Below are 25,175 nucleotides of genomic sequence, written 5' to 3' on the forward strand. Positions count from 1 at the left end.
TTTGGTGTGCCAGGAGCTTTGTATCACGGTGACACTTTAAATGTCAAGTAATGCGTGCTGGCAAAAATGGCCTAAATTCACACAGAGAGATGTGCTCTGGAGCTGTGGAGTTCTCTAAGGAATAAAAGTCACTGTGGATATTTCAGTGAGGATATCTAAACAGAACATTACTGCAGCTGGAAAAGAAAATGGGAAAAAAGAAGAGGGGTCTTCTGAGGAACACAGTGGAAGCTAAGTAGAAATTTCAAGTGGGTAACTGGATTCATCCATGTATTCTGTATTTTCCCAATGATCAGTGTCTCCTGTAATAATCTTATTCTGCTTACAGTAGTGGATAAAAGAGTGCAATTTCACTATAATTAATCAAAAGTAGCACTGAGGTGAGAAATCTTTGTCTAACTCCTACTCTTTCTTTGCCTGCACAGATCTTGAATGAAAATCATCAGGTGTTTCCATATTTACTGAAATTCCCTTAACTCAAGGTTTTCCCTCAGCTTCGAGATAGAAAATATTGGTCTAATCATTGTGAATTGTGAAGGAATCACTGGAGTCCTTTGGCTGGAGGGAGCTCTTACAAGGAGCAAAGCACTCTACTGCCAAAGGTCTTTATTTTTTATGTTGTTTTAAAGAAAGCATTTGAATTGCTGTATATTGTTACTTCTCTCTTTCCTGGTGAATATGTAGGCAATTGTGAGGAACAGAGAGCAGCTCACATAGCTCTCTATTCAAGTAGGAAACTGCTATTTTAGATTAGGTTTAAAAAGATTATTTTGAAACTGCTGATTGTTCCCTTAGAAAAAACATCAGAGGTGTGGGGACTTGGAAAGAGTATAGAGATTGGTACATTTAGCCCTTTAAGGAGTTTGGATTTATGCCCTTCCATGGGGAAGGAAATAGCCAGCCCCATGGATATTTTGGAAAGAATGTGATGCAGGGGTAGAACTGTTACTCTATGTCAAAGTCTAAGATTTCCATTTTCAACAGATTTTGCCTCTCACATCATTGTATTCACCAAGTGGTGCTGGAATGAGTGTGGCTACTAACAATTAGCACTAAAAGCACTTAGCAGTTCCTGATGGCAAAAATCTCTGCCCAAAGGGAAAATGGTTATGGAACTGCAGTATCTCTCTAACCTTCCCCAAAATGAGGCTGGGAATCAACTCCCATGAGCTGAGCTGGAATGAATTAAGGCAGGGAGGTGAGCAACGTGAGAAGCTGTGGAGGCTCTTATTCAAAAGGATGGGCTTGGTGTCTCACTAGCAATATTGGCAATTCACTGCTCTGTGTCAGGAAGGCTGTTGAATCCAGGCATGTAACTGCAGCCTCCTGAGGTCTCTTTCACTTGACAGACAAGGAGGCTGACTCAGTCCAGTATTTCAAGGCTGCCTGACAGTTCACTTTACTGTACACTCCTGTGTATGCTTTCAGGTGAATCTTGTTTCTTCAAAGCAAAATAAGGAGATGACCTTTCTTCATAACTGCTTTAGCTAATAAGGACATCTCTGCAGCATGTTGTAGGTGAGAAAATTGCCATGTAAAATGTTTAGCATAGTGGTATTATTCACAAGTTCCTTTGTTTTTCTCCTCAGGTCTTCATTTCTATTACCCTGTACCCAATGGACTTTGTGCTGGGATGTGACTTCCATGAAAGATGTCTAATATTCATTAGAAACAAATTGAACCTTTTCTAGTTCCTGTTTAAGTGGTCATTGATGTTAGGGGTCAGTTCCTATCTTAGTGAACCTTTAAAAACCTGTCTATCCTGTATAGCATAGGAAGAGCATTACGCAAACAGTGGAACTTTGAGCAGTTTAGGATTGCATCCTATGGGAAAAGACAAAACTGCTGTCGTTATAAGGTCAATAAACCCTTGAACTGATCTATACTGACATTTTTCTGGGTTGCATCCTCTTATGCCATTCCTTACATGGGAAGAAAATGGTTTTCTGGAAATGTTTCTGCTGATGTCAGCGTTGTGTTCCTAAGCACAAAACAAATTCAAATGTCCTGGGCTTCAGTGACAGCTCAGCACTTCTTGGTCCTGGTCAATATGAGGCTTAGTTTGCTTACAATTTATTTGGCATGCATTTGGACCTCTTTCTGAATTGACTTGTTTCATGTCTGTGTTTCTTGCACTAGAAAAAGATGTGCTAGCAAAGATTTTTGCCTTTCATCTAGAGGAGAGGAACATCTTTCTTTGTTTCCTAGATATTTGGCATTGCTGTTCAAGTATTTTTCTATGAAAAACAAATTTTAGTCTGCATTGTCCTTTCTATGAACAAAATTACTGACAAACAACCATAATTGTATACTTCCTCTTAGGTCAGGGCTGTTGATGCTTTTAAGGGGAAAGGGTAAGAAAGGCTTCAGAAGTGCACTTTAATTTAGAGATGTATGTGAATTCGAAGAGATTTATGGTGCTTCTCTTAAAACAGTGCAGAACTGAAGTCTACATGGCTTGAAATTGGAAGATGTCTGAGAAAACAAATGGAGCTATTGGACTGTATTGAAAATGATTGTCTGCACAGCCCAGTGAACTGAAGGGAATTGTAGGAATAAAAAAATAAATGCAGCTGAATTTCCAGATTTTTTTCTCCATGTGAGTGCTTGTCATGGAAGATCACTAATAAGCTAAAATAATTTACATCTCTACAGTGTATCTATCCTCCTTAGCAACCCAGACTTATGCTGTAGAGGCTCTGAGCACTTTCACTTCTCATTTGTGATGCCATTCACAGTTTGCTGCAGACACCTGGGACATGTTGGCCTTACTGGGGAAGTGGTGTGGAGTAGTTATTGTGCAGAGTTATCTGGCAGCTGAAAGACAGCCAAAGTGTTTTAGCAGCCTGGTGGAAGCAGCTATTGAGGCACACTTTGATTGCATTTAATCTAAAAATACTTCAATCTATTTAACCTAAAAATACACAGCAAAAGAATTGGGCAATGTGTCCTACCTCCATGTTTTATACAGTATTGAGTTATATCAGTAAGAAAGGAAGATTTTTTTTTTATATAGCGAAGGCATGTCATTCCCACCCACCTCGACCTCCAGAAATGCTCCAGGAATAATCAAACTACTGCCTTTTTACAGTTGCTTTCTTAGCACCATCAATAACTACCCCGTGAGCAAGAGCTGTGGTATGTTACAGCTTTAGGGATGAGTGGCTAGTGCTTTATTTCCCATACATGTGAGCTTTGAGATAACTGTGAATCCTCCAGGGATTTGGATTTACTATTGATATGCAGACAAATCCCTAAGCCTGACTGGGATTTGCTTGCATTGAGTTTGGATCGCTCAAGGCTGGAGATGGGCTGGAGTGGCAGTATTTAGTCACACTACTTCTGCTCCCTCTGCCAAAGCTGTTTGTTTATTTTATGATGTAATTGACATATCTGTATTTGCTACTGTTTTATTTTTCTGAGTGGCATTCTTCTTGGTCTAGAAGAAACAAAATTGCATTCTGTGGGATGAAGATTCTTGGTCTAAAAACTGATTAAAAAAGACTAGTTCTTTTTGGTCTGGAAGGGTGTTATCAGAGATTTATGTGGAGCTAGAGCAGTTGTTGCTAAATGCACTCTTGGAAATTGTTTGGAAAGAAGAAATAAACTATGGGGTGCTGAAACTTGTCTCTAAGCTATTTCAAATGAGAATTAGCCATGGAATGGAGGGAAGATCAATTGTAGGGACTGAATGGACTATAAAATGGGGGTTGCAATTCTGTGTTGATAAGGCTACTTTTCTCCATCTGCACTACATTTCAGTTAACTCAGGCAAGGATGGACTGTGCATTAGTTATTACCCATTTGGAGAGAGATTTAGTAGTCACTATAGATAAGTCTCTGAATATTTCTGCTTACTGCTCAAATAGAGCAATAGTAATTTGATCAGTGAAATGGAACAGTTTACGGCTGGGAAAAGACTGAATAGAAAAAGTTTTACCAGCCTGAATGGCTTGGAGAGCAAACAGAAGGCAGGTAGGGAAGGATAAGTTAGTGTGAGAGCCAAATAAATTTGTCAAACAGCTTTAAAATAACAGGAATAATGTTTGCTTACAATTCAGTATTGTGTGGTGGTTTTCATTGCCACACAGTGTCGTGAAGACAAATGTACCTGTGGTAAAAATCCAGATAAATGAACACCAAGAGTCCACTGGTGAACAGGGAATGGGAGGATTGGATGTTTTTAAGGGGAAGGAGATCAAAACTATGCTTTGCTTAAGGCAAGACAGATATGTGGAAGGCAACATAACTTTGGACTTGCCCCATTCTCATGTTTTCTCTATTAATGCCCATCACTAATTTGCTGTGAGCAAGAGCTGCTGGCTTTGTCTGTCTCAGTGAGATTGCTCTCTTAGTCTTAGAGTCTGTCTGTAGTAGAGAGGGGTGAGATTATACTGTCCTTTGCATGGTACAGGCTGGAGCTTGAGTCTGAAGAACAGCTAATCTTGTTGACATGATACTGAGTCTGATCCAAAAACCCCTGCTAGCAGGATCGCTGGATCCGGCTGCCTTCGAGTGGCTCCATGTGAGATCCATTCATGTGAGGTGATACAGACAAGGAGGCACTTGATATCACAGAGGTGTCAGGACTGCATGTGAATTTTAAGCAGATACAGAGACCACTCTTGCTGCACTCTCCTAGCACCTCCCTACTAGCCAACTTAGTAGCTATGTTACTTGGAAGAACCTAATTCTTTCCTGTCAATAAAATATTATGTAGGGAGCCTGTATTTCTTTGTGGGGCCAGTTATCTAAAAATGTATCTACAAGACTCCACATTAAAATACATGAATCTGCTGCTGCCTCGAGCTGTTGTTCTGGAGCCTATTTTATTACAGATGGTTCCTGTTATGTTTCATTGTTTTTATTTTTACTGAAAGCTGAAAATGTAGCTGTCCTCTTGCATGTTTTGATGGTCTAAAACCAGTTAGGAACTGCTGAGAAAGTTCACTAAGCTTGAAATAATCCATGTTACCCACATGCTTCTAGTTTTGCTGTTGAAGGCTTAGAAAATCCTTCAAGCATCATATAACTCAGTCTGAAACAAGCAATTTTGCTGAGCTGCCAGACAGGGAAATTGTTGCATTTGTCAGATCTCTGATGTGTATGCAAGGGCAAAAGAAGAGGAATGGAAGCTGGGTTTGCTGTCTTTTTTTTCCACTTTCCTCTTGCTCTAGTCCAGGTTGCAGAGCTGCACAGAATGGTGATGTCCTCTGCACACTGATGTGGCTCTGCTGTGCCATTGCAGTTTTATACTAGTTAAAAGCTGATTTATGAGACATTCAGCACTTGCTTTTTATTTTGGCCAAAACTGTAGTGAAATTTTTTGCAAGGCAGTATTATTGATTTTAGCAAGCTCAGTATATATCCACTTGTCCTTCAGCATGTGGCATCCTAGAGATCCATGCCAAAAAACGAGTCTGTACAGAAGCTGGCGCATAGTTTCCAGGAAAAACAATTAAAAATACTTTCTGATTCTTGTATGTGTGTACACAGTGCCCTCCATGAGTCCTCTGAGGTTTGCCTTTCACATTAAGGAAGAGTAATGTGGTTTAAAGAAAAAAAAAAAAAGACTTATTTTAAAACCTTACCTCTTTGCTACAGTTTCCAGTTCAAAAGTATTTTTGTTTTTTCCTTCATTTAAAATTTATTTTTCTGTTTGAGCATCTTCTCTGACTGGCTGGAGCTGGGGTTAAAGTAGAAGTCAAGCTGGTGCCCTCAGTCCTAGCACAAGGTGTATACAGCTTCTATGAAGAAAATAAAAATTTTGAGTCAAATGTTTTGGGTTTTTTTCCAGGTAGTTTAGTCTGCCTTTGATCTCAAAGACCTCACTGTCTTGAAAATTAGGGAAAAAAAAAAAGCTTGGTTTTGCTTATGTAAAAAACAACCAATCAAAACAAAAAACCCCAAACCTCTCCAAAAAACAGGCTTCAAATCCAAAACCATGGGCAAAACAGACCTTAGAAGAAGAAACAAGAAAACAAGATGTTGAAGAATGGAATTAATTCTTAGCTGTGTATAAAACACCAAAATTGAGGTGCATGTGATCAGATTGGATTGTCTCTGGTTTTTTGCTGATTTCAATAAGGTCTTCTGCACCCTTGAGCTGATCATTTGAGAATTATCTTTGGCCATGGAAAGCATATTTTTTCTGGCATTGATGTGTTGGGGGAAAACTGCTGTCTCCACTCCCTGTGAGGTCCAAGACTGACCTTTCTACCCTGGAACAAGTGGTTTCCCACCATCTGTGCAGACCAGGATTGTTGGACTTGGAACATCCTCCTGCGCTTGGTGTCTTCTGCCTCACACAGACCTCAAGGGGTCTGAGTAACATGTGGGATAAAATTAGGAGCATTGGGTCAGTGGAGGCTGGTGCTACACAAGCTGTCTCCATCCCCTTCTGTGAGCAGCTGAGGAATGGTGTGGGTGGCACCCACTCAGGAGAATGTTTAACACATTTGTGGGTGAAAATATCAGCCAAAGGAGAATCCAGTGTCCTTTGTCTTCTCTCCTGTATCTTGTCCATCTGTTTGGCACCTCTCACCTTTCTGCTCCAGCAGCCAGGGCTTGGAGAATGAAGGCGTTGTTGTTTTACCTGTCTGGAGTGATGTTTTCCTGCCAGCTACCTTAACCTAGAAAAATAAAAAGCTGTAGATCTTGTTACATATCACTCTCTTCTAAGATGCAGAAAAATAAAATTTGGGAGATTTTACTGCTTTTCTTCACAGTGGGAGTGCCAGATGAGTGGGATTTGTTAGTCATTAGCACAAGTAACAAGGATATTCTGATTTGCCTGAAATGAACAACTTGGGTAAATCACATGACAGATTACTTACATGGGCGCCCTGTTTTCTTTGTTTAAAGTCTGTAAGTTCACACAAGGACCTGCCCTTCTGCCTGCTCATTTTGAGAACACTTCTGAGGTGTACCCAGTGCATAGAGCTGCCTCCAAGCACATTATGTATCATAAGGTAATGCGTCAAACTGAGAGAAAATAGGTGCTTTGACAGAGAGTTGTGCACTCAAAAAAGCAACATTCCTTCTAGCTTCCAATCTTTTTGGTTAGTTTTTTTTTAAAGTATTTTCCCACAAAAGCAATTTATTGCCAAGTCTATGCCAGCAAAAGTGGAAAGTGCAATCACTGTTTCGAATTTGAAAGGTCTGGAGGAGAATGATAGGTGGTACCATCACTGTGGTTTGTTAGCAAAGACTGCCAGCAATTGTATTGTTTGATTTATTTTTGTTAAAGTGCTCAGTTGTGCTTCTTCAAACACTACTTCACCTTCCTCTTTTCCCTGTTTTGACTCTTGCAAATTAGGGAAAGAGAACAAAAGCTATGCTTACCTACCTCTTTTTTTTTTTTTTTCATAAGCAGTGGAGAGGTAGGCCTTTAGATGGGATTTGAAAAGGAAGAAGAGAATGGTTTAAACTGATGCAGGAAGTAAACTTAAGAATCTAATCTGTGGTGGGCAACACGGAGAGTAAAGTAATAGAAGTAAGAATAATATTCAAGTTGCTCATACTTTTGGAGGGAGTAATGGTCAAGAGGCCTATGAGGAAATGAAATCATGCTTTATGAGGCCTTCTTGACCTGGAAGATGAATCTCATGTTAGAAAGACTCTATTGTCAATAAAACATTTAATTTTAGTTTGAAGGTACTTTAAAGACTTTATTTTCTGTATGTGTCTCTACTGAAAATGAGAAACCTATTTCTGGGGGAGGAAAAGACTCTTTGTACCTTTTATGTGATGTCTGTATTTGGTTTTGTGTGTTTAAAAAATCATTAGCGCCCCAAGTGGAAAATCAAGACTTTCTTTTCAACCCAGACCTCTCCAATGAGAATATCCTTCTCTGACCAAACCTGTATGGAATTAACTTCTTTTGTCTGAAATGGACCAAGGAAAAAATTTAGGACCCCAACAGATCTTATATATTTTAAAGCCATTAGGCATTTTTTAAAACTGTAGTCGTGTACAACTCTTTTCAAATAGTGCCTTTTATTTTAAAATGTACCAAACGGTTCATGAGTGCTCTGCTTTGGTAGAACCAGACTTTCCTCACCAAAACCAATGGATAACAGATTCTGTATTGCTGGAAGTAGCAGTCATTGCCAGGGTCACTTGTATGTTGAATCGAACTCTTAGTATGAACTGTTAGTACCAGGCAGTGGCTGGATAAATAAATACAACTGCGGACACTGCCCAAAAGCACTTAAATACAGCAGGTTGAATAAATGCTGAGGGAATGGAAATCTCACCAGTGAGGATGTACATTAGCTAGTGGATGGAATTCGAATGGGAGTTTCCTAGTTGTGCTGGGATTTTTCCAGCTGTAACAGAGCTGTCCCACAGAATCAGATCCACTATCACTGCTCATTTATGTTTGCTCTGAAGCAATCTACATGGACCAACAACAGAGGCATGTTCCTAGGGAGACCCAGACAAACTGCAGCATTGGAACTGAAGTCCCAATGTGAATTGATAGCTCCTGTGGCAAAGGAGCTTTATATTCCTTAAGGTGACCTCAGACAAAATTGTATTTCAGCATGGAGACATTCTTGCTGAAAGTATTTTGTTAATTTCTTAATCTGTTGCTCATTGTATTTACTGTTATTCTGTGGAGGGTTGATTAGGTTTTCCAACAAGAGAGGGGGTCAGACATGCTGCCTGAGGAAGTCTGGTGAAAGAGATGAGAAGCTGGGAGTGGGAACAGAAATACAGCTATTCCTAAGAATGGTGTTCCATTCATTGATATTTCTTCTCTATTTCCCCCTACTTTTCTTGCCTGAATTTGATTCATAGATGGAGGAGTCAAAAACAATGAAACTTGCTATATATTTAATAGCAAGTGAACAGTTATCTTACTAATGCTTAATATCAAATTACTGGAAGAATTGGAATTTTTTATGTAGGTAATCCAAATGTAAAATATGACCTTTCTCCTTTAATTCTTCTGGAAGTGAATTCAATAGAGTCAGCCCCTGGAATTTTTGATTTGTTGGCTTTGAGGTGGAATAATTTAACCCAAAAGCTTATCTCTGCAAGAGAAGGAAACAACACATAACAGCAGCTTCTGAACTACTCCTGTAATGCTTCAAATGGCAAAAACCAGATTATTGGAATCCAATTATTCATTGTCACACATTTCATTGGCAGGCAGGAGTTATGAAGAGAAGATGGGGAATTTTCCTGCGATGGAGGAATTGTGTCTTGTTAACAGAGTTAGTTGAAGCAGTTAGCTTAAGTCCTTTTAAAAGAGCTTTTAAGGTCCTTTTAAAAGAGATCCTGCTCAGATTTTTCCTTTATTCTTCCTCCACTCCTGAACTGATTTTGCAACAATGCTTGGCAGCTTGCTGTTGAAATATATTCTCTTAGTGGTGGACTTCTCCTCTGGATTCCCTTCTGAGCTGCCACAAGATGCTCATGAGTGCTAGTCTTAGTGTTAGCTGCATTTTTCTTTCAAATACTATTTTTGGTCCATCTACAGTTCTAATGGGATTATGACCTGTCTTGTCAATCTTTCATTTGTAGAAATGGACCTGAATTCCATTTTGGGATATTTGTATAGAATGAGGGTAACACTGGTTTGGGTTTGAGCACCCTCCCCAGCTGCAGCACTGCAAGGTGGGTCCCATCCTTGCTATGATGTGGGGGCACCAGGTGGTGGCTGTGGCTTCAAGGAAGTGGTTAAGTACAGTGCAGTCCTACAGTTTGGGGAGAACAATGCTGAATAACAGCCTGGAGTGTTTGTTTACATATTGGATATGTGTTTGTGACATATGGAAAAAGAGTGCTCATGTGACTGCAAAATCACACATGCAAAAGTTAGGAAATGCCAGGATGTGGATTTTCCCACCCTCTTGCACATTTACCTTGTGATTCAGTCTTTAATTACACAGTTGCAAGCTGCTTTTCCCACAGAATTCCTGCTTCCCTCTGTGCTTGGGACGCCTGCTGTTGTCTCAAGAGAGGCAATCCAATATTTTATTTTCTTCTTGTTGCTCCTTGTGACATTATTCAGGCTGCACAATGAGAGTGGAATTAGAGATGCCTCATAGTTTTGTTTTGTTTTTTGCTCATCTTCATGACAGCATAAGTATTTGAACATGAACACTCTTTGCAGTGGTTCTGTCTGATCTTGAATGTTGTCCTGACCCCATTCATGAACCATAGGAATGCAAGAACACTGAGGATGTGCTCTTGACCAACACCCTTACTAAGCTTTTCTGATTGCATCATCTCCATTATTCTCCTGATTCCCAGTGTTCCATTTCAAATCCCAATCCAAGTTTTCCTCCTCTTACCTGGCTTTAAAAAATAAATTGATGTGATGATATTTTTTCCTGTTACCTAGATGTGATTTTACAGTTATCTTTGGAGATATCTTGTACCAGAATTAAGCACCAAGCCTCTTGTAAATATAATGCTTAGAGAACCACAGGGGAGAGAAAAACTAAAGAATAGGAAAGGTAAAGTTGTTTTTACACCCACACTCTGTCTCTTTTCATAGTATTCCTGGTCTTGTCTGTTTCAGAGAAATTTCTCTATTTTTTCCTTTAAGTAGTGCTTTGAGAAGATGCAAATACCACCCATCAGCTTTACTTTAGTTGGTAGGTTACCTCAGCATTCTGTTGCCAATAAACAGATGTAGAAAAGAATGTGTGGGTCTGCTGGCTTCAGGTAAGAGTCTGAAAGCCCAGCTCAGATTTCCTTCAGTGCTTTCAAGTTTTTGTAGGAAGCTGAACAAGCCACCAGTGTAATCTTGTTTCCTTCTGAATTTCTAATAGCCAAACTATTGTTTCTCTACCTTGGTGGTACCATTAGAAAAATTAATGAATGTCAAAGGATGCAGGCTTTTGTAGCAAAATCCAAATAAGTTGATTGTTTTTATACCCAGCTGGTTACATTTGAATTGATTTACTGGTATATTAGCTTCAAAGGCAATCCCAGTATAAAATATATTGACATGTAGCTGCACCACAATGATTCATACATTTGCTGTAGTCAATATCACAGATTGTGTTTAGTGTTTACATTTTGTACGTTCACTGAGTTTACCCAAAACACAGAGTTATTTCTAGTCCTGGTCTTTACGTAAAGCTGAGTTTTGGAGTCCGAGCTGGCAAAGCACTGCTGTATTTGATTAGTAAAACCTAAACCAAAACAAAGAAACTGACTGTTCTTTTCATCTGCATTAGGCATTCCAGTTCATCAAAGTTTCTCAAGAGTTTTAATTCAATGCCATATAATTAATTTACTGTCATTATGACTGGACTTCTGGCTGACCCACTTGCATGGTGGTCAGTCCACAATCAGAGGGGTGACTAGACGTCTGTGGAGGTTTTTGACTTGACGATATTTGAAATAAAAGGAAGGGAAACACCAAAGCTGTAAAATGAGTCACCCAAATTTCAGTTTTTCACTAGAACTTCTGTTTCAGGTAGTACTGTATGCATATATAATGTATATAATTATGAAAGTTATTCTTGTTCTTTGAATTCCACCTCTATACAGGAGATTTAGATACTGTAAATATGTGGTTTTGAAAAATGAAAATTGTTTCCAGAATAATGTGTAGTGTCACTACAGCATTTGGGAAATTCTGTTTTTTTGGGGTTTTTTTGTTAATATATTTTCATATATTTTCTCTGGTTTTGATTCACATTTAAATCTACCAAGAATTTAATGCTTAAACAAATCTAAAAACTCTTGAATGTTTGCTAATCTTTTATTTTAATCTGCACAAAAAGATTACCTTTGTTATTCCCTCTACCTTCTGGTGCTCTCAGCTAGTGTGAGGTAGGGCATACGCTTTGTACAGAATATATGGGGGAAAAATATTCCACACAGATCTGTTGCCCCAGACCTTCAGCATCTGGCATTGTGGTTGTCATGGTGCAAAGGATCACAGGCTTCACTGCTTTCTAGACTAAGAGCCACTTTCTTTTGTGGATCTAAATTTGGGATAAAGAAGAGAATATATTTCTTTCCTGTATGCAGTCTCTCTAAGGCTTTGCATGCCTAGAAGAGTATATTAATAAATCAGGCCTGATTTTCATTTCCACAATGTGACTTCTGTTTGGCAAGCCTTTTTAGAGATCAAAAGTTAATTTTTTTTGTTATTATTAAATCTGTGTTAAAAATCAAAATTCAGCAACAGTTCCCAATGGGTTGGTCCTAGTGACAATTCAGGAGATTCATGTTCTGAGTAGCATTGAACAGCAGAATCCAAAGTAAAAACAGTTGCATAGAAGTAGAAAATACTGGGCTTTGGTATCCTTTTTTGATGTCCCCCCAAAAAATAATTTAGCTTATATTTTCTCTGCCAAATGTACTTGTCTTTGTGTGATCTGTCCTTTATTTGCTCTGTGTATGGATCTCAAGGTGGACTGGAGTTTTTCTGGTCAGAGTGTGGGGATTTTCCTTGACACTTCAGCACCTGTGTAGTGTGTGATGTCTCTTTGGCCTTTGGGTGGGCACTGTGCAAACTGATCTGGCACATTCTTCACTGAATCCTTTTCAAGGCTCCAGCTCTGCTCAGTGAAAAAATGGCGGTATTGCAGTTAGGACAAATGGAGACCTGGGACAGTTTGGCACAAAAGAATGAAGCCATACCTTCAGATATGGCTGAAGTCATCTGTGGTTCAGATCTGCCAGGCTGAAAGTCTCAGCACAGAGCCAGTGCTATCCACTGGTGAGGGATGCAATGAATATCCTGAGGAAACCTGACTACTCTTGTCTTGGCCATAGAAAAGATGGAACCTGGACGGGTCATTTCACACCTCTGCTTCCTTTGCACTGGCTATTAGACCAACAGCTCCCACCAGCAGAGTCTGTTGTTCATAGCACACGTTCCTAGCTCAGAAAAGCTTTGTTGTTTGCTGTCAGCTTGTGCTGTAATGGTGGTAGCCTCCAACACAGCAATCCAGAGCGATCCTTCAGTCTTCAGCATCCAGCCATGGGTGGCAGGCCTAGATAAAACAGCTACAGACACATTGCAAGGGGGCTGGAGCACGGCAACACATTTAGTGTTACTTTTATTAAAGCAGCCCTTTCTTTCTCCTCCTCCTCCTCCTCCTCCCTCAGATGATGATGGCATTGATTTATTTGTTTTACTTCTATAGTTAGCAAACATGGTTACTGAGCCAAATTAAAAATAAATCAGCAAGCATTCTCTGTTCTAACACTGTGAGAGCTGCTTCTGCAGAACCTTTGCATTGCAGAAAGTCCTACCCCTAACTGGGGAGGTTGTGCTCCAGATCAACACACGCTGGAGTAGCTGGCAATTTCTGTCCTCTTTCTCTCTTTTGTGCGACTTCAGGCATATGATCATTAATGTAATCTTGGTTAAAGAGTAAAGCCCCATTTCCATGGAAACATGGGGAAATGTCTTTGGCGTTTTAAAGGACCTTTATTTCTCGGGTAGCATTTTCACCTCCTGTTTAAGCATTTAAAATGAAGAAGTCTGCAGTGCTGAAGTCTTCTAAGAGAGATTGAATTAAATGAGGGGGGCAATTATAAAAATGACATTTAATTTTGCTCTGCTCTCTATTGCTGTAAAAACACATTAGCTGGTGAAAAATCAACCTGGTTAGCCCTAAGCCAATGGAGCTAGACTAATTTACTACAGCCAGGACTGTATCACAGAGGTCTGGTAGCCTGTGGGTTAGATTCCTAAGGGAAGCTATGGGACTTTCATCACCTGAAAGTCATATCTGGAAAATAGAAACTACTTAACTGCTATGGGGAGTTTTAGTTCTTCCTCAGCTCTAGATGATCCAAGTAATCTAAACTTTCTTTAGGATTTGTTATTATGTTAATGGATTTCCTGATGCAAGGTTTATTTAAGTCTAAATGACTTAAATTTTTTTTCATTGTTTAGTGTCAAAAGAAACCAGTACCTGTACAGATATTTTGTGTTTTAATGTGGGTACATATTGTTTCCTATTTAGTATGAGATGCATGATATTGCAATGACTACGTAAATAGAGTTCAAATGCTGTGAATTCTCCACCTTGATATTTTATTATGTTATTTGCAGTATTTTACTGTAAAGACTAATAAAATACTTTAGAAGGTACTTGGTGCCATGAACAGTCCATGGAAAGATGGAATGCACAAAAGGCAAAGTTCAGAATATGTTTAAGAAGGCTTAACAAGTGGCATGGCAAATTACAGTCTTTAACACAGTTCTGAAGCTCAGGGATAAAATACCAGTCCAGTTATTGTACTAGAGGAAACCTGGTTCAACCAAAGATTTTTAACATCATACATCCCATTGCTTTACCTTACAAATGACCAATTTTTTCCCATATATGAATCAAATCCCTGTGCTGATTTTTAAAAAGTTTTCATGAATAGAAAATGTTCCAGTTTATTCTGCATCTGAACTTTGTTCTTTTCTGATAACCTTCAAAAAAAACTTTGCAATTGCAATTGCAAATGTTAAAACCTGCTTGGAATAATGACAACTACATATGTGTGTCTCTTGACAGAGTGCCAAAGAAACAGTGCAAGATAATCAGACTTAAAATGTGACAAGATACCTGGATGATATATTTACTTATAAATAGTAAAATGACAACACAGAGGGGCTTTGGATTCAGCAATAGCCTTAATTTTTGTTGCCATCTGATTCCTCTTTTCTTGCAGCCCTAGATGAGTTATGTTTTTTTGCCTTTCTGAACCTTGCTGGTGAAGGGAGGCAACATAATTTCGCTTTGAGCTTCCTGAATGTAGGACATCACATATGGAGCTGAACCAGAGGTGTCAAGTGTATTTGCATTTACTTCAGTGTCATGCAGCTTTTAAAAATTATGAGAAGATATAGGGGTGTGTAGGTGTCTGGGGGGAATATTCCATCTTGGGGAGTAGCACCAGACTTGTCACTCGGTCTTCAGTGCAACAGAGGAAATTCCTAAAAGTGGGGATCACAGGGAAAGGCTCAGAGCACCTGAAATTGAATTCTTTTTGGGCAGCCTATTTTTTCTACAAGTTTCTAGCTGGTCTGGTTCCTTCTGTATAAGCTCTGGCCTCATGTTCTTTAGAGTGTCTCCCTGTCAGATAAAATTAAGGGGAAGGATGAGGTTGTTGCGCTGTACAATTAGGCATGATAAATTCAACAATAAGTTAATTTTCAGGGGGCTTTTTGAAGACTGGAATGTTAGTGAGACAGATGATGTGCATGAGTGTTGAACAAGTCTCCTCCCTTCTCCAAAGCAATATTTCTCAGCAGACAATTGTTAGTGCTCTCCCTTCTCATCTGAATTTCAAGCCAGTGACGATGGACGCACTAAAGAGAACATGATCTCAGAACAAGGTCTTGTACAGATTAGAAGATTAAAATACTCCTCTAAATTTAGGATGAAGTCATTCAGATGACATATGATGGCAAATGCCTTTTATTTGTTTTAAAAGAAGAAAATCCAATCCTCAGCATCTGTTGAAAATATTAGCTGCTCTGATCAAAGCTGATATCCAGAGCTCTGTGGGGAAAAAATTCTCTCTGAGGAAGATGTATCTTTTGGTTTATACCTACAAAATGCTGGCTTTCTCCCTGTTTTGTAATGCATTTCAAAATCTGCAATATGAACCACTCTATAGAAATGGAATGTCACAATTTATAGCATTGCAACGAGTTTTTTTTCTTATGAGCTTAAAATGAAGTTATAAATAAACTGTTATTTTAGTTAATGGTATATTTTGGCATTACAAATTAACTCATAAGATAGAACAAATAGCTTCTCTCAAGTTCAAATTGCTCTTTGTTTTTCTGCTGCTGCTTCTGTAACAGCTCCTGAAACATTTTATTGATGAGGTAATGCACTCTTGTCTGCATGTAGTACTTCTGTAACTCCAGCAAAGGTTTCTGGTGACATGCTAGACCACAAGAACAAAGCTCAAATTTATTGTGTTCCTCCAGATGGAATTACAGTCTTCATCAGTTAATGCAGCATTTCTCAAGTTTAGAAAGCTGAATCCTGACTTGTCAAGAAAATTAGGCTTGCAATATTGCTGCTACCAGCAATGCTGTTTTAAAAGCCTACCCAAAATGAGTAGTCACTCAAATCGACTGTGTAGGTACTCATCTTCATCTCTTGTACACTTTAATTAGCAGTGCATTTTCAACAGTGTTAAAGTAATGTCATTGGCATTTGAATCATGACCTTTTTATAACCAAAATTACTGCATCAGTTTCTCTGCAAATTCAGACAAGGTTTCTGCACTATGGATGGGTTGTGGTTTCACTATTGCCTTTTGCAATCGGATGTCTTAAAAAACAAAGCAATCAAAATAATAAAATAAGGGGACATTCTGGAGGACCTGTAAGAATCTGACTTGGTATTCACTGCACTGTAGATTTTTCAATTTTTATTTTTGTACATTATTTACTGTTACTTAGTTTTTCCTAGAGTGCTGCTAATTGGGAAATTTGCACTTGACTTACATATGAGTGTGAAGGAGAGGACTCAGAGTACTGTATGTCCTATAGGCACTCCCTTAGCAGTTTCTTCAGGTTACTGTAGTCTGAGGGGCACAGACTTGGCCTCAATTGCAGTAAGATGTTATTAAGTGAAAGTAATTTTCACACTCCTATTAGGACTAGTGAGAATTAAGTAGTCTAAAAATTTAAGCAGAAGCATTTGGTGTGGGTTATAATGTTGTATTAGTCCCCACCATACATAGAAGTTATCTGCTTGTGTGCCTCCCAACCGCAATGGGAATTGGAGTGTTTTTCTTGCTCTTTTAAATTTTTCCTGACAAAGCCTAATTTATTTTTTTCACTCAGTTCTTGCTTGGTGTTACTTATAAATAATTAATATAATACTACTAGTCTGTTAAGAACTAATTTGTGGATAATGTCTCAAGCGATCCAAAGTGGTATTACTTCACTGGAGTTGGAGTTACACCATATTTGCCAGTTCAGGATGAGGGCTCTTGATCCTAGCAAGGCAGCTACTGGTCTCTACATGTTCAGAAATGGCCATCCCTATGCAGCTCCAGGAACAGACAATATCTAGAAAAAAATCTGGGGCAAAAGAATTGCAAGAGTACTTAAACTAATTTTTTAATATATGTCTGTTTTGCTTTTCCACAGAAGAGATTTATTTTTCTTTCCTTTTTTGTTGCCCAGAACTATATCTGTGCAAGAGCTTTAGTACAGTATTTGTTAAGAGAAGTTACCTGCCTGAGTAGTTGCAATTACCTCCCTGGTGGATTTTTCTTTGTAGGAACTTTTCATAACCTTTCAGTATCACTTCATGGCTTGAAGCTTGAATGTGGATATAGGGAAGAAGCATCACCTGTGGAGTTGTCAAGATAATCTCTTGTGAGGTCAGCCAGCAAGGATGGGCTTTGTGGTCATATTGACTTCACCAGTTAGGTACTTTTTGTAAGACTTGGGGCAGAGCATTGCCCCTCTCTTTACATGTTGCTCATGTAGATTTGCCAGGATGTGAAATCTGACCTACCATCAGCATGGGATAATCATGTTCACTTTTAGAGCAGCAAAAATCAATCCCAAAAAGTACATTTAAACCCTAGGTTGAGCAGAAATTAGTCATGCTACCCTTAAAATTTCAGGATTTCTCTGTCTTTTGCTAGGTGTCTTTTATTCATGTTCTCTTTTCTTAACTGTGTTCTTTCTGTCCTTCTGCTCTGGTAAAGGCAGCTGGAAGAATGAAGCTGGAGCAGGTCGATGCAGTAGCAAGGAGGGGTGGGATATCCTCCTCCTCAGTAACTCGTATGCTGTGGGCCAGGTCCCCAAGGAAGCTGGCTGGTTTGGCCAAGCTGTGCTGTCCCTCCTGCTAAGGAATGTCACTAGAAAGAGGGAAATGATGATATTTCAGTAGCACTCCACTCAAAATATTTATTCTCCCACTTCACTGCCCATTAGTATTTTGTTGAAGGCTTTATTGAAGGGATATACAGGATGGAGTTTAAGGGGAGAGTTTATTCCTCCCTCTAAAGTGAATGTAGTACCAAAATCAGAATAACACTCAGTGATTCAGTTCTTTTTTGAGTGCTGGGAAAGTGGCGTAGTGAGTAACTGTAAGTAACCTGGTCCTGCACTTGGCTGTTTTTTATATCTATATTGTGATCCCATCAGATCAGATTGATCTAAGGTAGTTTGGATTTCCATGCTAAGAAAAGGTCAGGTTTCATTTCATATATGAGCTTCCAAAGGGTATCCTGGCCTGGCTGCTTCTGTATATGTCAGGAGCAAAAGGCAGCTGGGATATTTTTGCTCCTGTTTGATAGAACAATGGTCATTTTGTGGTCAAGGTGTGATTTCATCCAACAGATGGCTGCTAGCTAAAGAAATGGTTTCTCTGTGTATGTCTTTTTGAATAGGTGATATAGCAGAAAAATATGTGGAGAGAAAAATAAATTACTGCATTTTTGTACCTTGCTGTGCTTGGTGGGGCTGATGTAATGAAATAAGAAAAGTGCTACTTGGTTTTAATTCACCAGAGTTGGATTTTCTTTCTTTTAATAGTGCTGTATCTGGAGACAGTGCCAGTTCAAGGCATGATGAGCAGTTCCCTCTAGCTGATTTTTAATCCAGATTTAATTCTACCTGAAACCAGCATGATTTAATGACTGTTTAGTTGTGTGCCAATGTAAAATGACTCAGCATTCCCACACAGGTCACGTCTTAAGGGACATGTAGTTAGTCCTGTGCAAGAGGATTAAGACACTCAGATTCATGGCTCCTTTTTTGAAAAATCCCAAGAAAATATGAGGTCGAAGTTGGATTGAATCTAGTGATTGACCTGCCTTCTCAGTGCTACAAGTCTTGCTCCAGGGTAAAAGTGGGTGGGATGGTTGTACAGTTGATACCTTTTTGCTCTGGTAATTTTGTGGTAAAGGGTTTTAACCTCCTGCACTGTCAGTTATCTTCACATCTCAATGCTCAATGATGAAAAAAAGCCTCAAAAACTTGTCTTATTCTTTCATAAACAGTGGCCACTGTATGCATTTCCAGTGCATAAACAGCTAATATTTTCTTTCTATTGTGGTCCTATCAGTGACTTAACTTCAAATCAGTATTTTGACCCCAGTGACTAAACAATACACCAACACAAGAGTGTGGCATTACAAATCTCTGGTTTACACTCAAAATCTCTTTCAAATTAAAAAAAAAAATGTCCAAATAATATGGCATGTCCTGTCATAAGCTTAATGTCCAGATCTTGTCCAGGTCAACACAGGCTTTCAGGTCATTCTGTCTGAGGATTTAGCCAACCCTGAAGGAGCACCAGCAATTTACTCTGTCCTTTTCTAAGCTCTACAGGCACAAAAGAAGCAGCACCCAGTAGTACTGTAGCCAAAAAGAAATTAGGAGAAAAATAAGACTCCTTCCTCCCTGCTGTTTGCTTCTTATATGCATTTGACAGTGCTTTGTATTTTGGAGGTTATTTTATCCTGCTTGTATACAGTTGATGAGTCAACAGGGAGGAAGCAGAACCACATATGTATAATTTAACAGAATTTAGATGAAAAAAAGAAAAGGGCATATTATGAGAAAAATGAACATTTAAACTTAAATTGGTTCTAAAAGAAAAGAAACACAAGCCGAACTCCAGTTATACCATTTGTTTAACTAGATCAACAGAGCTAAAAACCTCTACTTTTATCTCAGCCATGGAGATCACTGCCCTAGTTGATGTACTGCCTGCACTTTTCTGCCTCAATGTCTCCCTGAAAGTTTCCCTATTCCAAGAGTGAGACCTAGGCTGACCCCTGTGGCAGCTGTCCCTTGGGGTTGGGAGGGAATGCAATAATCTCTCTCCTGACTGAGCGCCTTGGCCACTCCCTGCAGCACAATTCAGTGTCTGCTGCACGGTGAAGGGAGAAGGCCCTCACTGTGATTCTGGTGAGATTTGTAACAATGCATGACACAGGCAATGTTATTGTCTTAATCTGATGTGAAACCTGGTGTGATTTCTCCTCCAGGCAGAAATGTTAAGGTTTGCTACAGGAAGTCTGATTAAAAAAAAGTTATGTGTAACTGCAAAGCTGATTACCACATCATAAGTATTTTTGGTAGATAATTCTTGTTCTATTCAGAGCTAAACAGCTGGATGTACACACCATGCAATGGGTGAGCACTGGCTCATGGGCTGGGCACAAAGGGTTCCTGTGAAGGGGTGACATCAGGTGCAGACCTGGCACCAGTGGGGTTCCACAAGGCTCTGTCTTAGGCCTTGTGATCTTCAGCATCTTCATAAGTGACTTGCATGCAGGACTGGAAGGGATACCATGCAAGTTTGCAGATGATACAAACTGAGAGGAACTGTTGACTCCTTCAAAGGCAGGAAGGCCCTGCAGAGAGACCTTGACAAATTAGGGGAGACTGGGCAATCACCCAGAGGGCAAAGTTCACCTCACGCCGTTCACTTCATGTGAAGTTACACAAGGGAGAGTGCTGGATTCTGCACCTGGGACAGGGTAACCCTGGATGCATAGACAGACTGGAGGTGCTGGTCAATCCCAAGGTGAAGAGGAGCCAGCAGTGCCCTGGCAGCCAGGAGGGCCAACCCTGTCCTGGGGGCACAGGCACAGCATGGCCGGGCGGGCAGGGGAGGGGATTGTCCTGCTCTGGGCTGGGACCTCGGCCTCACCTCGAGTGCTGGGGCACTTTTGGGTGCCACAATGTACAAAAGACATAAAACCATTGGAGAGAGTCCAGAGGAGGGCAACAAAGCTGGTGAGGGGCCTTGAGGGGGAGCCATACAGGGAGCGGCTGAGGGCACTGGGTCTGTTCAGCTGGAGGAGACTGAGGGGAGGCCTCAGTGCAGTTACAGCTTCCTCAGGATCTCTGATCTCTGCTCTGTGACAGTGACAGCACCCAAGGCAATGGCCTCAAGTTGCATCAGGGGAGATGTGGGGGTTGAATATTAGTAAAAGCTCTTCGCCCAGAGGGTGACTGGGCATTGGAAGAGGCTCCTCAGGGAAGTGGTCACAGCTCCTGACAGAGTCCAAGAAGCATTTGGACAATGCTCTTGGGCACATGGGGTAATTATCAGGGTGTCCTGTGCAGGGCCAAGAGCTAGACTTTGTCCTGATGGGTCCCTTCCAACTCAGCATCATCTGTGACTGGGAATTAATTTTTTATAAACACACTGGGTATTCTGAGTTTAACACCTCAGAGCAGGGCTTGAGTCAGATTCTCTTCCAGTTTCAGAAGTTATTTCTATGCTGTTTCTTAAGTTTTCTGCTTTCTATGGACTGAAGCGAGGGGGGAATCTTGTCAGAAGACAAGACTTTTTCCTCATTTCTGTATTGCCATACAGTTGTTGCTGATGCAGAGAGGGGAAGCTAGTAATTTATTGTATTTTCTACACACATCCTTCATTCCTGGTTTAAGGGGTTTTTTTGGATGAAATTTTATCCTTAAGCCTCTGTTCTTTGATCCTAAAACTTGTTGAAAGTAATCAAAACCTTTTGACTAGAATCTGTGTTTTGGATGGGGTCCTGCAGGGATGGGTTTCTACACAGACTTGCTGTGGGGAACTGATGTTTTTTGTTTTCATCTGCCATTCACTTACTGTAGTAAATTCTCTTTCTCCGCCTTCTGCTGAGGTCTTTCAGTTTGCCTCAAACAGAGGGAATTGAAAGTGGTGAACATACATCTGCTTCCTTGGGATGGGTGCATAAAAACAATGCCAGAGGGAAAGGAGGAAAGTTGGGAAGGGTATGGAGAGGATGAAGGTGCAGGTGCTTGGAGCATGGTGGTGCTTGTCTCACCTGGCAGCTACCAAACCCTGAGGCATTAAGGGCCTCTTGTCCCAGGTGCACAAAACAATATTTTTTAAGCACAGCAGTACATGCCATCAAACTGTGTAGTCTTTGTGGTGAGGAATGAAAAGAAAAAGACACTTGCTGAATATTTTTTGCATCAATTTTTGTATCTCATATGATCCTGGGGAGGGGAAGTAGGAGAGAAAATCTTTGTCTTATCTCAGTTGCTGGACTTCCTTCGTTAGGGAGAAAATAGAAAAAAATCTTTGGTTAGTGAATGGTAGTTTTATACTTTTATCTGTCTTTCTCAAGTGTCACACTAGTGAAAAGTAAATTTAGGCTTTTTTCTTTCCCTTCTTTTTTTTCATCTCTTTTCTTTTCCCATGAACTATGCAGGCAAAGCCTGAACTCCCTTCTCTGCTCTGCTCTCTAGACTCTGTGTTTGGAGTGTCAAAGTCTAACTCACTTTTCAGAAGAGAGAGTGTTTCTCTGTCCTGTGTGCTTGCAAAACCTTTTGTTAGGAAAAAATAGTTGTTGCATATTGTTTTAAATCTTGCTTTTATTCTGGGTTTTTCCTTGAGTCCTAGGTATTTATATATCTGGAAGGAAGAAAATTTGATTCTTATATCAATACTTGGTAATAAATTTGTTCTGGCATCTCCTATAATTCCTTTTTTTATTGAATCCACTGTCTATAAGCTGTTAAATTATTTTTCTTTTGTCTAGTAAGTATGAATCTCCATTAACTTTTCAATTTTTATTTGCATGCTCAGAAATTGAAGATTTTTATTTTTAATCCCTCTGAGACCCTTGCATGCTAAATGAAAGCTTATAATGGGGAAAAATATGGAAATAGACAATCACAATTTTTGGTGTTTCTGTTTTCAAGGAAAAGATACTACACAAAGAAAGAAAATAAAGCATAATGATTCATTGACATGGAAAAGTTAAAAAAATCCATATTTGAAACAACTGTCTGAAGCTTACTGTGCAAAACTGCAAAGTACACATTGGATTTGTAGAAAAGAAGAAAAACATTGTAGATTATTATATAGCTTGTGAGGCTATATAGTCCTTGAATCATAATGACATTTCAGCTTGTGTAAATAGCTTATGCTAATGAAGGATCCTGGTCTGATATAGAAATTACCTTAAAGCAAGTTATTTTAGAAAGCATGTGCTAGCATCTCAGTGGCAAGAAAATATTTCCAAGACTAATGTTTAAATGGTGTTCTAAATTCCACCCTTCCTCTCTGTCTTGTTTTCCTTCTCCTTATCTTCCAGATCAAATGAATATTGATTGATGCCACCAAGAAGTACCCTGAAAAAAGAGCTTAATTTTTTTGCTGGTTAGGAGAGTGCTAACATAGAATATCTGCCCTCTTTTTCCTTTTTTTTTTTTTTTTTTTTTTTTTTAAATTTTGGAATGATATTAAAAAAAGGGTCACAATTATACCTTAGTCATGTCTATCCAATTTGCTGTCACCATTGTTTGTCTATACTTCAAATACAGAATGCAGGTCCTGCATATCCCATGATTTTTGTCTGGATGAAATGTATGAAAATCATTCCCATTCAGACTTCTTTTGCTTTCTGAAATAATAAAAAAATGTATCAATCTTCTCTAATGCTGATGTCCAGTCTGTGATGCAGCTGGAAATCATTTATGCTCAGAGTTCCCTAGAGCATTTCTTGTTGTTTGCTTGGAAAGACAGTGATTAAATTTTATCATTTTGGTTACTCGGTTGATTCCAGAATCTTTGAAATGTTAGCTTCTAACTCCCTCTGCACATCTCTGCCCTACATAAACTCACTCAAAGGATTTTGATCCGAAGGTTTAAAGATTTCTGGATCAAAACTTTCAGCTGCCTTTTATTCTGTAGAAGGAACATATAAAATCATTGGTTGTCAGTTCAACTTCAACTCTTTGGATGAAATGTGAAAATCCTAATAATATGAATTTAAGGATGATTGTGCAGGGGCATGCATATTAGATGGAATTTGCAAAGAAAAAAAAGGATTTTGATGATGAAGAGAGTGGAGATCTAGCGTAGCTTCTCAGTAGGAATAAGAGAGAAGTTACAACTAGGCTAGATTTGAAATGGGTCTTTATCTTTGTGAATCCACACATATGATAAGTTTGCCTGAAATAGAGTTGACTGGGTATCATGACCTAAAAGGTCTTTTCCAGATCTGATATATTCACAGCTTTAAAAGCTAAAGGCTAGAAAAAATTTAAACCCTTTTCTGAAACAAATTGATTTTGACTGAAGCAAAAATAAAGCAAAATAAATCAGTTCAAGAAAGCTTCTGTGCCTTTTTTATCCCCAGCTTTCCTAGGCTCCTTTTTTATTCTCTTTCTTAGTAAATTAGGGGGATAGAGAATGCTCTTCATCTTTATTGCATCACCAACTGTATCACTTTTTACCCTTTTCTCCTCGTGAAACTTAATGCTGGCATTTCTGTTACTACAAGGAGTCCTCCAAGGGCTGTTCCTTTTTGTGGCAAGAGAAATCACCCTATTTGTATATATATTTTCTGAAATTTTAAACAAAATGTTGGGAGAAATCCTGTTGGTCCTAAAATTTAGTTGCCTTGCACCATAAGTCTCCTTCATGTTTTATCCTATTTGCTAAGAAATCTAGAGAATAAATTAGGAGTAAAGTTAAAAAAACTCTGAAGTGAGCAGAAGGAAGAAATGGGTGCTAACCATTGATATATGGAAATCTGAGTTCTGATAGGAGCTCAGAGAGAATTCCACATGACTGACTTTTTCTTATAATTATCTTACTAATTATCCATGTCTTGGATCTAAGCCATTTTCAGTTTCCACATTGCAGATGAGGATTGTTACAGTTTCCAGGGGAATGAGCTGGATCCAGGGCCTGGCCAATGAAGGCGTGCTGGAACAAAGTCACCCTGATTTTAGTGCAATAGAGACTCTGAAGTGACTTATAGATCTGGGACAAGATATATTGGTCACGTTGATAGGAGCTGACACAAAACTGTGTGCTTTCTCTGGCTTCTGAGAAGATGAAGTCTTGATGGAAGATAAGATTTAAGGGGTTGAATAATTTAGCACAGTTCAGCATTAAATTGAAACCATAAATTGCTTTCCAAAAGGTAAAATTTGGTGCTTAATGTATGCCTACTGGTCAAGTGAAGCAGAGAAGAGAAAAAAATATAAAGTAGAGATCTTTGGCATTTGGACTTTCACTGTTTTGACACTAAATCAAGCTCCAAGTATAAGCACAGGGCAGTGATGATTTGCATGTCTACATTGAAGAAACTGCAAACATATTCATGCCACTACTTGTGAATGCCTCTTGTAACACACAACCTGTTTCACGAATCCATTTTATTCTTTTGGGACAGGAAAAGTAACCTGCCATTCTTGTACCCAGAATTTGAGGAGCAAGATTACCAAA

General features: G+C 39.3%; 1 protein-coding gene and 1 long non-coding RNA gene across 9 annotated transcripts in view; one reads left to right on the top strand and one right to left on the bottom strand.

The window, feature by feature from the left end:
• Positions 1 to 25,175, top strand: part of DGKI (diacylglycerol kinase iota) — a 201,466-nt gene that overhangs the window by 44,624 nt on the left and 131,667 nt on the right. The window lies entirely within an intron of this gene.
• On the bottom strand, positions 11,715 to 21,065 carry LOC135300898 (uncharacterized). The gene is made up of 3 exons (XR_010362647.1): positions 20,628 to 21,065; positions 20,098 to 20,328; positions 11,715 to 17,820 (listed from the first exon to the last, which is right to left on the bottom strand). It is a non-coding gene; the product is annotated as an uncharacterized LOC135300898 (long non-coding RNA).

This window comes from Passer domesticus, chromosome 5, assembly GCF_036417665.1.
Source record: "Passer domesticus isolate bPasDom1 chromosome 5, bPasDom1.hap1, whole genome shotgun sequence".
NCBI classification, from domain to species: domain Eukaryota; kingdom Metazoa; phylum Chordata; class Aves; order Passeriformes; family Passeridae; genus Passer; species Passer domesticus.